Source organism: Perna viridis, chromosome 11 (assembly GCF_037379345.1).
Source record: "Perna viridis isolate PV_CMFRI_1.1 ecotype Kerala chromosome 11, ASM3737934v1, whole genome shotgun sequence".
NCBI lineage: Eukaryota > Metazoa > Mollusca > Bivalvia > Mytilida > Mytilidae > Perna > Perna viridis.
The window spans coordinates 37,640,105-37,652,729 of NC_142455.1; the positions used below are offsets into that span (position 1 = coordinate 37,640,105).

Sequence of the window (12,625 nt, forward strand, 5' to 3'; positions counted from 1 at the left end):
GCATCATCCTCCACATCACTGCATTCTGATTCATTCTCATCTTTTTCATCATCAACTCCTTTAGAGGGTTGGATAATCAGTCCATCTACTACAGCGTAAAATAATAAAAAATATATTGAGGTTAAGTAGTTTTCCAAATTATTCAGAATACATACAAATATACTCTAGTAGAAAATGAAACATGCAAAGTTCATCAAGAAAGGATAGATTTAAATTATGTTCTGGGTAAAATTTCTATCAAATGCATTTTAATACAATGATAAAGTTCATACTTGTTCATACACAATTTATACCATTCATTCACTAATATTGAGAAATATGTCATTTGATAATCCAGAGGTACATGTGGCATTTAGACTTGGGAGATTAGAAGAGATACTTAGAGGTTTTTAAGATAATATTGGCTGATATTTCTAAACTTTTAGTATCAATATTGATAGAAGACCTATAGATCATAAGATATAAATTTGTTGTTTTCACATATTTCCTTTGTCCATTCATTTTTTTTTTCTGAATATTCACAAAATGTACTGATTTGTAGCTATTGAATATTAAGATACATGGCAAGTTTAAGTTCATTTGCTTTCTTAAAATAAATACAACCTCCTTTACAGGGTCTGCCTCTGCACTGTCTGTGGTATTGGAGGTGGCAAAGTCATCTATATTGTTTGGGCTTTAGGTAGCAGGGTCATCAGCAACACCATCCTCTTCATCGTCTATTTCAGCGAAAGCTGGGACATGTGTACGTTTTCAAGTCCTATCTATTATTCTTTATGCTACGTCACCTACTGCACCTGAAAGCATACAGTTCCTTGCTAGGTGCAATAATTGGGCTATATGAGATTAAGTTGTTTGATTGTGTTTTCAAGAAATCAAGGGGATCAAACTTTGTACTAGGATTATACAATAGCAAATGCCATAATGGTCCATAGTTTACTACCTGTAAGGCATGAAACAAGTAAAACAGTGTAGTAATAAATAACACAATATAATGAGACACACCAGATTTTAACATTTCAAGAGCTCATGATGTCTGTCATAGTTAGCAATTTGGTTTAAAACGGGGTTTCATTATTTTTATTAAGCATCAAAAGAAAAAGAAGTATTGCCAGAGTTCAAGGAAAAATGAATTTGCTAAACTGATCCGGTTTAATGGTATCTTACAAAATGAACATAATGGTTACTTAAGAAAGCCAGACATAGGGTCGTCTCGTCTCACTTTTTTAGATGGTTTTAACTAAATTTATTATCAGATTTTGAGAAAATAATGCACTGAAAACGAAAGAGTTCATATCAGGTGGATACAGAAATAAAGTTTGGCATGTCAATTTTTTTTACACTTAGTTTTATATTGTTTTGTTTTCAAACGGACAATGATATATATACATGCCTGGTGCTTCAAATCTTTATTGGATAAGACTCTTTTCTGTGGCCATAAATAATGGAACATACTCTTTCGGTTTAAAGGTCTTATGCACAGAATAATTAAGGGAACCAAGGTTATAGCGGTAATCAAAATAATGTAATCCAGGGGCAACGACAAGACATGAAAAACAGACATACACAACAGAAAACATGAAGTAACTAAAATCATGCATACAAAGTAACAAAGGCAAATGAGTAACTCGAACTAGAAGCATGGACCAGGTGTGCCAGTAGTGTAAGCGTCCTCTGCTTTTCTAGAAACACCCACCAAGTTCCTCATAAAAAGTCCGGGGTAGACAAACTAGGAAAGGAAAACTATGACACGTTGAATAAATCAGTTTTCATGGTGCTGATGGATACACCATAACGTTCCACAAGTTCATGATGACGACCATAAAACTTCTGTAGTGATGACGTCAATCTTGTAGCAACATAACCCTGTTCCAAAAGCCTATTTGTTAGAGTTCCAGCGCGATACAAAAAGTCTGATATAGATCTATTAATTTTTGTGCAAGACATTTGAAACACCAGGAAAATGCTCTCTGCATGCCCATTTTTGTTTTATTTTTTTCAAATGGTTCAAGTCATGACCCTAGCTTCACCCATAGCCATCATTTTATGGTATAAATCTTTTTGTACAACTATTCACTTATACCCAAGTTAACTGTCTCACCACAGAATGCAAATAGATGTTAGAAATAAAACATGTAAAGAAAGTTGAAAAAAAAATCTTAGACCTGTTACTGAGAAGTGGACATATTTAGCTAACCTGTCCTAAAGGACCTTAATAGCTATTGCTATCACTTGGTGTCCATCGTCGTGTGTGTCGTAAACAATTTTTCAAAGTTTTTATTTTTCAACTTTAGACACTGCACTTCCAAATAATCTCATAAATGTATTTGTTCCAATACTTTTAGATCTTGTTTATTAACGAAATGCATGAAAAGTACTTCTTTTGAAATGCTTACAGCACTCGCATTCCTGTAAGACATTGTTTTCATACGCTATGGCGAAACTGTTTACTGTCAAGTTATTGGAATTATCTTGGGGACCATTTGTGCACTACTTATTCGGCAAAGGTCCATCCCATCATGCAGAAATATTTTACTCCCTGCTAGACTTGAGCTTAACCCAGCTATTGTTTTAGTTATTTGCAAAAATCTTATAAGGGGATGGTCCCTTGACCCCTTAAAATTCATAGAAATTTAAGTGATATCTCCAAATCTGAATTTTCAAGAGGAAAATAATATTAAATTTTCTTTTAAATTTGACCAAAATTTTTTAAATGATTGTCTTTTTGGGGCATGGTCCCCTTTGGCCCTTATTTGAACTGTGTAAGAGATATCTGAAATCTGATTGAAAATGAAAGAACAATCAAAATTTGAACAAAGTAAAACAGTTGATTTCTTTGCGGAGGGGCAGCCCTTATAGTTCAAAAAACTAAGAGATATATCCAAAATTAAAAAAACCCAGGCGGAACTTTTCATCTGGAATCCAATGAAAAAGTCAATTATTAAAAATTTAAAAACTTTTTTTTCGGTGTGGCACATTGACCCTCTATAACTTGAAAATGGCCTGAGATATCTGAACACAGCCAGGGATTTTCATAAAGAATGAAAGAAAAATATATTTCAAAATATACATGAGGCTCCCAGGAGCCTTAATCGCTCACCTTGTTGAGTTTTGACTTTCAAAGGCAATAAATTTAACAGGAAATTGTCCAACCATTTTGACTCAAGAAGTCCTTGGTAGGACTTATCATCAGGATCATTTCAACAATAGAATTTCTTTTTAATCTCTCACAGTTTTCACGATATTGACCGAAAACAGTTTTAAAAAGTCATTTTCTCCTTTTAAGGGCAATAACTCTTACAAGGAATCGTCTTACAACTTTATCCTTGAAGACTTGTAGTCCTAATAATAAGGTTCATTTCAGCTTTTGAAAGAATTTGACTAAACCTGGCGGTTTTGGAGATATATACGAAGAACTACTGTCTGCCTCCTATATTCTATTTTTAGTAACGGCGCCATGTTTCTCGACGAATCAAAAATCCCAACATCAGTTCTATGCAAGATACCCCAAGGAACATTCATACAAGGTTTGGTTTCAATTGTCAAGTAGTGTCAAAGGAAAAGATTTTTGAAAGAAGTAACATTTAAAAATGCAAAATTCGTTGCACAAGGGCAATAAATCTAACAAGGCCTAAAGGATTACAACAAAAATTTGACCATAGATAGATCTCATCATGCTGAACACTCTTACCCAAGTCAGAATTTAGCTAAACCTAATGGTTTTGGAGATACATGCTAAAAACTACTGTCTGACTCTTATGTTTTATTTTTGTAACGGCTGTCATGTTTTTTTTTCAACAAATAAAAAATCCACTCATTAGTTCTATGCAAGATATCCCCAAGGAACATTCATACAAGGTTTGGTTTCAATTGTCAAGTAGTGTCAAAGGAAAAGATTTTTGAAAGAAATAACATTTAAAAATGCAAAATTCGTTGCACAAAGGCAATAAATCTAACAAGGCCTAAAGGATTACAACAAAAAATTGACCATAGATAGATCTCATCATGCTGAACACTCTTACCTAAGTCAGAATTTAGCTAAACCTAATGGTTTTGGAGATACATGCTAAAAACTACTGTCTGACTCTTATGTTTTATTTTTGTAACGGCTGTCATGTTTTTTTTTTTTTTTTCAAAAAATAATAAATCCACTCATTAGTTCTATGCAAGATATCCCCAAGGAACATTTATACCAAGTTTGGTTTTAATTAGACAAGTAGTTTTCAGAGGAGAATAGTTTTGTATAATTGTTAACGTCGACGATGAACGACGACAACGGACCCCAAGTGATGGCAATAGCTTACTTGGCCTTTGGCGAGGTAATCTAAAAAAGTTGATTTTTTGGGGGGTGTGTGGCCCTATTTTGTACCCCTTTGATTCCAAATCGGTTAATGATAAGCCTATCCTGTAAAAAAAAAATTAACAGAATTTCAAAAGTAACTGACTGACATCTGAATCAAAAATCAATCAACAATAAACTTTCCTATCAATTCTAATGATAACACCAATTTTCTCCCTTTTTAGCCCTTTATTTCCAAAATTGGTGGGGCAAGGACCTACCAAAAATATCTTGCCCTCTACCATCTATTTAGGAACAGTGTGTAAAAACTTCAAATATGTTGTCTTAATCTTTTTTTGAATCAGTTCCTACATGTTGAAGCTTGTTAAAAACAAATTTTGTGCCCACACTAGTCCTAAGTGCAACATGTTGCAGTTCTATCATGCTGCACTTAGCAAAGCTATGTATTTGCATTTGAAATAATCTGTAACATCTAAGAAAAACAGAAAATGCATTGTAATATTGGTGTATCATAATATTGAGTCAGTTATATCATCAGAAAATGCAGGTCTTTAAAAAAAAAACAAAACAAAACAGTCATATATTTTAACCTCCCTGCCGCGATAAATTAACCCCCTGCTGCGATAAATTAATCCCCTGCTATGATATTTTAGCGCCCCCACTGCGTTATTTAAACCCCCATGCTACGATGAATTAAACCCCCTGCTGCGTTAAATTAACCCCCTGTTATGATATTTTAACCCTCTATTGTTGTATTTTAACCTCTCCTGCGATAAATGATCATCCCCTCCCCTTTGTAATGACATTTTAATCCGCTACTGCGATAAATTAACCCCCCTGTTCTGACAATTCAGCCCCATGCTGCGATATTTAACCTCCTTGCTTCGATAAATTACCCTTACTTTTTATGACATTTAAACCCCCTCCTGCGTAAAATTTACCCCCTCCTGCGATACTTTACCTCTCCCCCCTGTTGCAATAAATTAACCCCCCTGTCATATTTTAACCTCCTGTTGTGCTATACTAACTGCTGGTCTGTGATAAATTTACCCCCTACAGGGGGGTCAAAATTATCCTGGGGATCAATAATTCATACGATATATTGATCCCGCAGTTAAGATATCATATGATATATTAACCCCGGGGTCAATATTTCGCGGGGGTCAAAATATCATATGACACCGGTATAAGAATTAGAACATTCAGTATCATACAATAAATCGTTAATAAAGACAAATACAACAAGACTGACAAAAAGCACCCCCTGTCTCACTCCTTCCCCGTGCAGGTCCGGGTGTTAAAAGAATAGGCCTGCAGCAGCGCTAAGCTCGTCGTAAAAGTCGACTAAATAGTGCTCAGAACCCTAGCCCCTGTTCACAGAGCAACTGGGATGTGTGCCCCAGGTGGTGTAATGGGGTACCCCTGGCGTGTTACATGCTGGGGTTGTCAGGCTATAATACGGATAACCTGACCGCAAACCATAGTGGTGCACCGTGTTGGGAAAGATGCCACGTTCCTCGCACGTTAAAGAACCCTACTGTGGTATTCTCCCCGGGTAGAAACCATAGGGCTCCACCACAGGAGGCTTAACTGCCCGACCCTACCCACCTCTCCCTATTTTCAGTGGCAATCAAAATTTGTCGACCCCATTGTCCTTGTGTCCCATCCTTTTTTCATTTCATCATCATCAGTTCATGTTCATTTTATCATCAATTTCATGTTCATCGTCTGAATAAAGCTGAAATATTGCTGCTCGGACGTTAAACCCCAACAAACAAACAATGTCTCACTCCTTCAAGAATTGTGAAAAAAAAGTGACTAGTGTTCATTTACTCAGAATAATACTATGAGTATGAATGTGACAGTCGTCAATGATCTGCCTTAATTTGCCTTTAACCCGTAACTGAGTTAACCTTTATCCCATACTGTAACTGATGCTTTCCTGCAAACTAGGAATGCACCATGTAAACATTTCCAAATTATAATGCTTGCTGTGCTCTGGGAAACATGTTATTGTTATCCTATGCACCAATCTACTTATAGACAGACCTGAATTACCTTTATATCGGAATTCTGATTTTTCAATGCCAGTTGTAACGTTATGATATCTCCCCTTTTTGTCGCTTGTATCTGGGTGAAAAATTGAGTGAGTATCTTAATGAATTCTTTTGAAATGTTGCACAGTTGTTTAGGACAGCATCGTTCATGCTTCATTATATATATATATATATATATATATATATATATATATATATATATATATATATGAACTGACTACATGTATGTACGAACTGACTACATGAATGATGTTCATGTTTAAAATTGGAACAACCAGCAATATAAACATGGTCTCTCACGGAAAGAACATTTATAGGAAAATAAAAGAATTTTTTGTCCGTAAAATTACATGTCATAATAGATTGGTCAATCTATAAATAACTGTATTGGATTTCTATGGGTCATGAGTGTAAGATCGATTTATCTCTGATGTGCATGCATGATACATGCGTGATCATGTACATGCATTCATCTGATTGGTAAATTGGTACATGATCCTAGGGTTATTGGGTTAAAGCAACAGATGACCCTCGCGGTCAGTCGCCGTACAAATTCCCAAGGATCAAGTCTGTATTTAACAAATGGTGACCTTTTTTAATTGGTAGCGGAAAACTCACAGTGTAGGCTTAGAATGGGAGATAAACAAAATCCATAATAACACTAATATTAATTGGCACAAACATATTTAAAATAATTTACAACTGCCGTGGTTTTAATAACATGCTAACAGTATGAACAGAATGCTGTTCTCATAGAAGGTCAATTGTTTACATGATTACAAAACACTTCCGATAAAGTTGACAAACTACTGCAAAAATAACAATGGAGAAAATCACTACTTAATGAACTGTAATCTCTTGTGACAGTATTTTAGACCTTTTTATAACCCTTATGTAAAGCAAATCTATTCATCAAAGGTTTCACTGTCTTGTTATTTATATGATATCACTGCTTTATGATATTTTGTCTTCAACATTTTGTATACAGGTATTTACAAGCATTCCTTACAGCTTACTTAACACGTTGTTTACATCCAAAGTCTATATTGCTGTAATTTCAAATCTGTTTGAAAATCATGATGTCATTAAATTAACTAACTACATGTTTTAATTTAACATTTAACCTTGGAACTAATTCTTACTACAATCACTAAAAACTAAAGCCTATCCTCCAAATACATACCTTGACTTTTAAACCACAGTTTGTGCTAAAAACTAAGGTTTACTCCCAGGATTCATAACTTGTACGAACCACAGTTCTAATCTAAGTTTTTATTACACATAATATGTATTATAAAGTCTGAAAAAGAAATGAAATACTATTTAGAATACATACTCCAGTATAAAAGATAGAAATGAAATATGATATCATTAATGTTATCAGTATTACCTCCCTTGACATATACTTGTGACTTCAGATCAAATTTTCTTATATCAAATAATTATTTTCTGTTGTTCTGATATTTACGTAACAGAACCAAAAAACTCATGGTGTAAAGACAGAAAGATATTATAACCAAATCATGGTTCCAAGAAAACTTTGATCAAAGTTGACAAAAAAGAATTATTCATCAAACTGTAAGAACAAGCCTTTTCTATCATTGCTTTTGACAGTCAAGTATTTATAACTGTTGACATCTTATCCAATATAACTTTATGTATTTTCTTCAACTTAGATATATTTACATTTATTCCATATAGCGTGTTTATGATGTTATCATCAACTGTCATTCACATTACAGTTCATAGCTAATGAAACATCTTTCAAACATCAAAAACTTAATTAGATTTATGAAAGTTATTTGATCTTGAAACAATTTTTCTATTGTTAGGCGATTCTGAATAATTTTACCAGTCTTTCAATGTTCCATACCATTTACAGTAATAACATGTACCGCTGCCCTCTAATGCCACATTATGCAAATAACTTCCGTGATTTGTCTCTGCCTTTCCCTTTACTTGTCATTGTAAAATTCCTCATCCTTCCTTGGTTACAGTTTGACTTCAGCAATTCTTTATACTGAAAATTACAATATGCAGTCTGAGATCCTTTGATGTGAAGACATTAAAGGATATTGTTAGAAAGTAAGGTAAAGTGAAGACAAAGTATGATTTTGGGTGAAACAAACTTACTAAAAACAAATATAATAAAAAGTAGACACAAATCTATGTTAGCAATATACCAAAAGAAACTAGTGGCCACCTTTACCAGGTAGATTTACCTGAATTGCCGTATATTGAAATTCCTTTATCACCTGTACTTTTCCCTCCAATTTCTTGTCACTGCACTATTACACGTCAAGCAGTACAGAAGCCATTTTGAACAAGATGGGTATTACCTAGACTTTCTGCAAATTTATTATGATTATGTGCATCTTATTTTTGGAATGAAGGTATTATGATGTAACCAGTCAGTATTAAATGAGCTGCTGTGCGCCTGTATTATTTATTATCATCATGTATTATGTACAACCAGACCCCTACACCCTCATGTGAAGGTCTCATCTCAACTTTAGATTTTCCTTAATATCTGAGACCTCTAATAAAGAATCCATTTAACTACTAAGGAGGTCATCGTGTTTTACTTCCAATTACTCTGCACTGAGTAACACCTTTATTTCTAATAATGCTTTATATAACTGATAAAAAATTATGTATTCTTTATATTTCATATTGACCTCAAATCTGTAAAAGAGAAGAATTTCGTGATATTAATCATGGAAACTTTTCTATATACAGAAAAATAATTTTGCTTAGTTTATCAGTATTATCACCTTTAATGAGACGTAATAATAGATCAGATGAATATTTCATCCCTTTATACACAATTCTTTTATAATAAATATTCCACCAAATTATAGTCAATGATAACATGTCAGTATACTAATGATAAACTCACAACTCAATGTAGCAGATGAGTACTTACTTGGCAAATTTGGTAATTCAGTGAACAGTAACAGCCTATTTTGTCTATCCCGGAGTTGATTTTTTATGAGAAACTCGGCAGGTCTTCTACAAAATCAGAGGATGATGACCGGTGCACCTGGTCCATGCTTCCAGTTTTTTTAAGGAGTGAGTTGCTCATTTACTTTTGTAACTTTGTATGTATTATTTTGGTTATTTATATTCTTTGTTATGTTTGTCTGTTTTCCATGTCTGATATTTGTCCTTGGATTACATTCTTTTGATTGTCACTAGAATCTCGAATCCTTGAATATACTTAAATAAATATAAAAAACAGGAGATGTGGTATGATTGCCAATGAGACAGTCCTCCTCCAGAAGACATGCAACAAATCACCACACGGTCGTCAATGATACAATGTTAGGTAAAACTCATGCCATTAAACAAGTTTTAAATGCCCCGAAATAAATAAAGTGAAACTATTTAAAAAAGAAGAAAATCGATCTTATCTATAAAAAAAAGAAATAACAATGAACATAAAAAACAACCACTGGACTACAGGTTCCTGACTTGGAACAAGCACAATAAGTATGTTGCAGGGTATAAGGATACAAAGACTAAGGTCCCAACAAGAATCCAAACAATCATGATAAACAATGTTTACGAAATAGATATTTCTATGGATTTATGAGCTGTTGAATCATATTGTAGCCACTGGAGAAAAAAAAACTTTGTAGAGATTTAAAATATGTGTCCTGATGTTGATTATTACATGTATACTTTCCTGGATACTTGGAAAGTGTTGTAATATGCATAAACAACAATTTTGTATCCAAAAACTTATTTACATGTATATTTAAATAACGTAGGAATCAACAATATCACAAAAACGTATGTTATTGAGGTTGTCAAATATATACACTTGGTTTTCGGGAAATAGACAGGTTTTCGGTAATACGGGGTTCCACATCACATGGCGCATCTTATTTACGTGTCTGATTGCACTTACCCGTCGAAAACACATCCAAGGACCATTCAACAAATAAAAAAAATAATACATTCGTAGATTATGAATCTGGAAACTTACTTGCTAAGCATATACATCTTTTGTTTACAGTTTCGTGAGTTCTTGCAGGGGAGTTCATGGATGCTTCTTGTCAAATCAAAATGAAATCTACCATTTCTGTATCATGTGATTTAACACGTGTTCATTTAATATCTCAAAACCACAAAAAACATTATCCTAAAAACGCACTTAAACGGCCTAAATATAACTTAAAGCCTAAATAAATGTACAATAAACGAAGCACCATAAAGTTCTAGATCCTTCAATCTCAGTTCCCGTTTATGACGTATTATCTATAAACAATCCTAATTTCGGGGATTTGATACATCGCATCTACCCAAAAGACTTTGAGATAAAGGATACTACAGACGCTGTGAAGTCAGACTCATATCTTGACCTACACTTAGAAATCGATGGTAAAGGAAAACTATTGACCAAACTTTACGACAAACGTAATGACTTTTCATTCAGAATTGTCTATTTTCCATTCATCTGTGGCAACATTCCTTCGGCGCTTACGTATTTAGTGTTCATATCACAACTCATCCGTTATGCCAGAGCTTTCTGAAACTACGCAGATTGTTTGTATTGTGTTAGAACTCTAACAAATAGGCTTCTGGAACAGGGTTATTTCTACAAAAGCAGGGGACGCTTACCCTACCGGTGCACCTTGTCCATGCTCCCAGTTTTTAGTGGAGTCCGAGTTGCTCATTTGCTTCTGTTACTTTGTATGTATGATTTTAGTTGCTTTGGTTTCTTTCTTGTGTATATCTGCTTTCCATATGTGGTCTTTGACCGAGGGTTGCGTTCTTTTAATTGCCGCTGTGGCGTTGGTGCATTTGATTACGTTTTTATATTAGAAATTCAATCATTTTTTTATGTATATAATTTTTAATCGTAATTGAATACAACAAACCAATTTTCTAATATTAGAAAATCAATTTCTAGTATTAAAAAATCGTTTTTAAATATTAGAAATTCAATTGATTTTTTTATATTAAAAAGGGAATTTTTAATATCAAAAAGTGTTTTGGGATATTAGAAATTTAATTTGTAATATTCGAAAATGAATTTGTAATATTCGAAAATGAATTTGTAATATTCGAAAATGAATTTGTAATATTAAAAAATCATTTTTAAATATTTGCAAATACTCATTTTTGTCCACTTTGGCTTGCCATAATGGTCCGCTTTTCATACGGAGCGATGCCAGCCAGGATTCATCAGAAAATGTGGGGTGATGAGGCATTTTTTTGCCATTTCTTGCCAATTTTTCAAATGAAAATAATTTTCCATTAAAATGGGGTTGCAAACACTCTGCACACCCTGGATCCACCACTTAGTCTGTGATGCAAGTGAAAATAAATTTTAGCCATTAAAGAATTACAAACATATAATCATTTGACATTACTTCAACTTTTAAGCTCACGATCAAATTTACATCTTTCTATAGGTATATATACTCAGTTTTAATTAAAGATGGAATCTAGGTTCCCTCAGTCACGGTATAGTGTTACTATATCCCGCTTTTAAAGCACGCTTCCCTCTCTGGGAGTCACTTAAAGTATTATTTACAATTTGCGCCAGGATGGCTTGCGGATTTTTTTTCCTTTCTTCTTATTACAATTTTCTTTATTATAAAATCCTTCATTTCATACATGTACGTTCATTATGACATGAATTCGTTTGGAGGTCAGTGTCAAATTCTCTGCTGATACATGCTAAATGCTATATATATGATTATTGAAGATGTGTTTTGATTAAATGTGCACCTCCTGCTCCAAACTCTGGTTTCTCCTTCAATTACCTCTAATATGCACCTCCTGCTCCAAACACTGGTTTCTCCTTCAATTACCTCTAATATGCACCTCTTGCTCCAAACACTGGTTTCTTCTACAATTACCTTTAATGTGCACCTCCTGATCCAAACACTGATTTTCTCCTTCGATTATCTCTAATGTGCACCTCCTGCACCAAACAGTGGTTTCTCCTTCAATTACCTCTAATGTTTACCTCTTGCTCCAAACACTGGTTTCTCCTTCAATTACCTCTAATGTGCACCTCTTCCTCTAAACACAGGTTTCTCCTTGAATTACCTCTAATGTGAAACCCCTGCTCAAAACACTGGTTCCTCCTTCAATTACCTCTAATTTGTGTCTGTATACATAAATAAGAATACATTTGTAAACAACCATTCAAATATAATTTAATGACACATCATTTTTTTTTTTTTTGTAATTAACTTTAAAACACTGTGGCTAATATAATATGATTATGTGTTCACAGTGGGATCAATGATTG

The 12,625-nt window shown here is 33.8% G+C and overlaps 1 long non-coding RNA gene across 1 annotated transcript; it reads right to left on the reverse strand.

Annotated features, from left to right (window-relative positions):
- Positions 1-200: 200 nt before the first annotated feature.
- On the reverse strand, positions 201-10,831 carry LOC148603970 (uncharacterized). Its single transcript, XR_015916525.1, has 4 exons — positions 10,346-10,831; positions 8,235-8,374; positions 7,538-7,654; positions 201-794 (listed from the first exon to the last, which is right to left on the reverse strand). It is a non-coding gene; the product is annotated as an uncharacterized LOC148603970 (long non-coding RNA).
- Between the last annotated feature and the right edge of the window lie 1,794 nt (positions 10,832-12,625).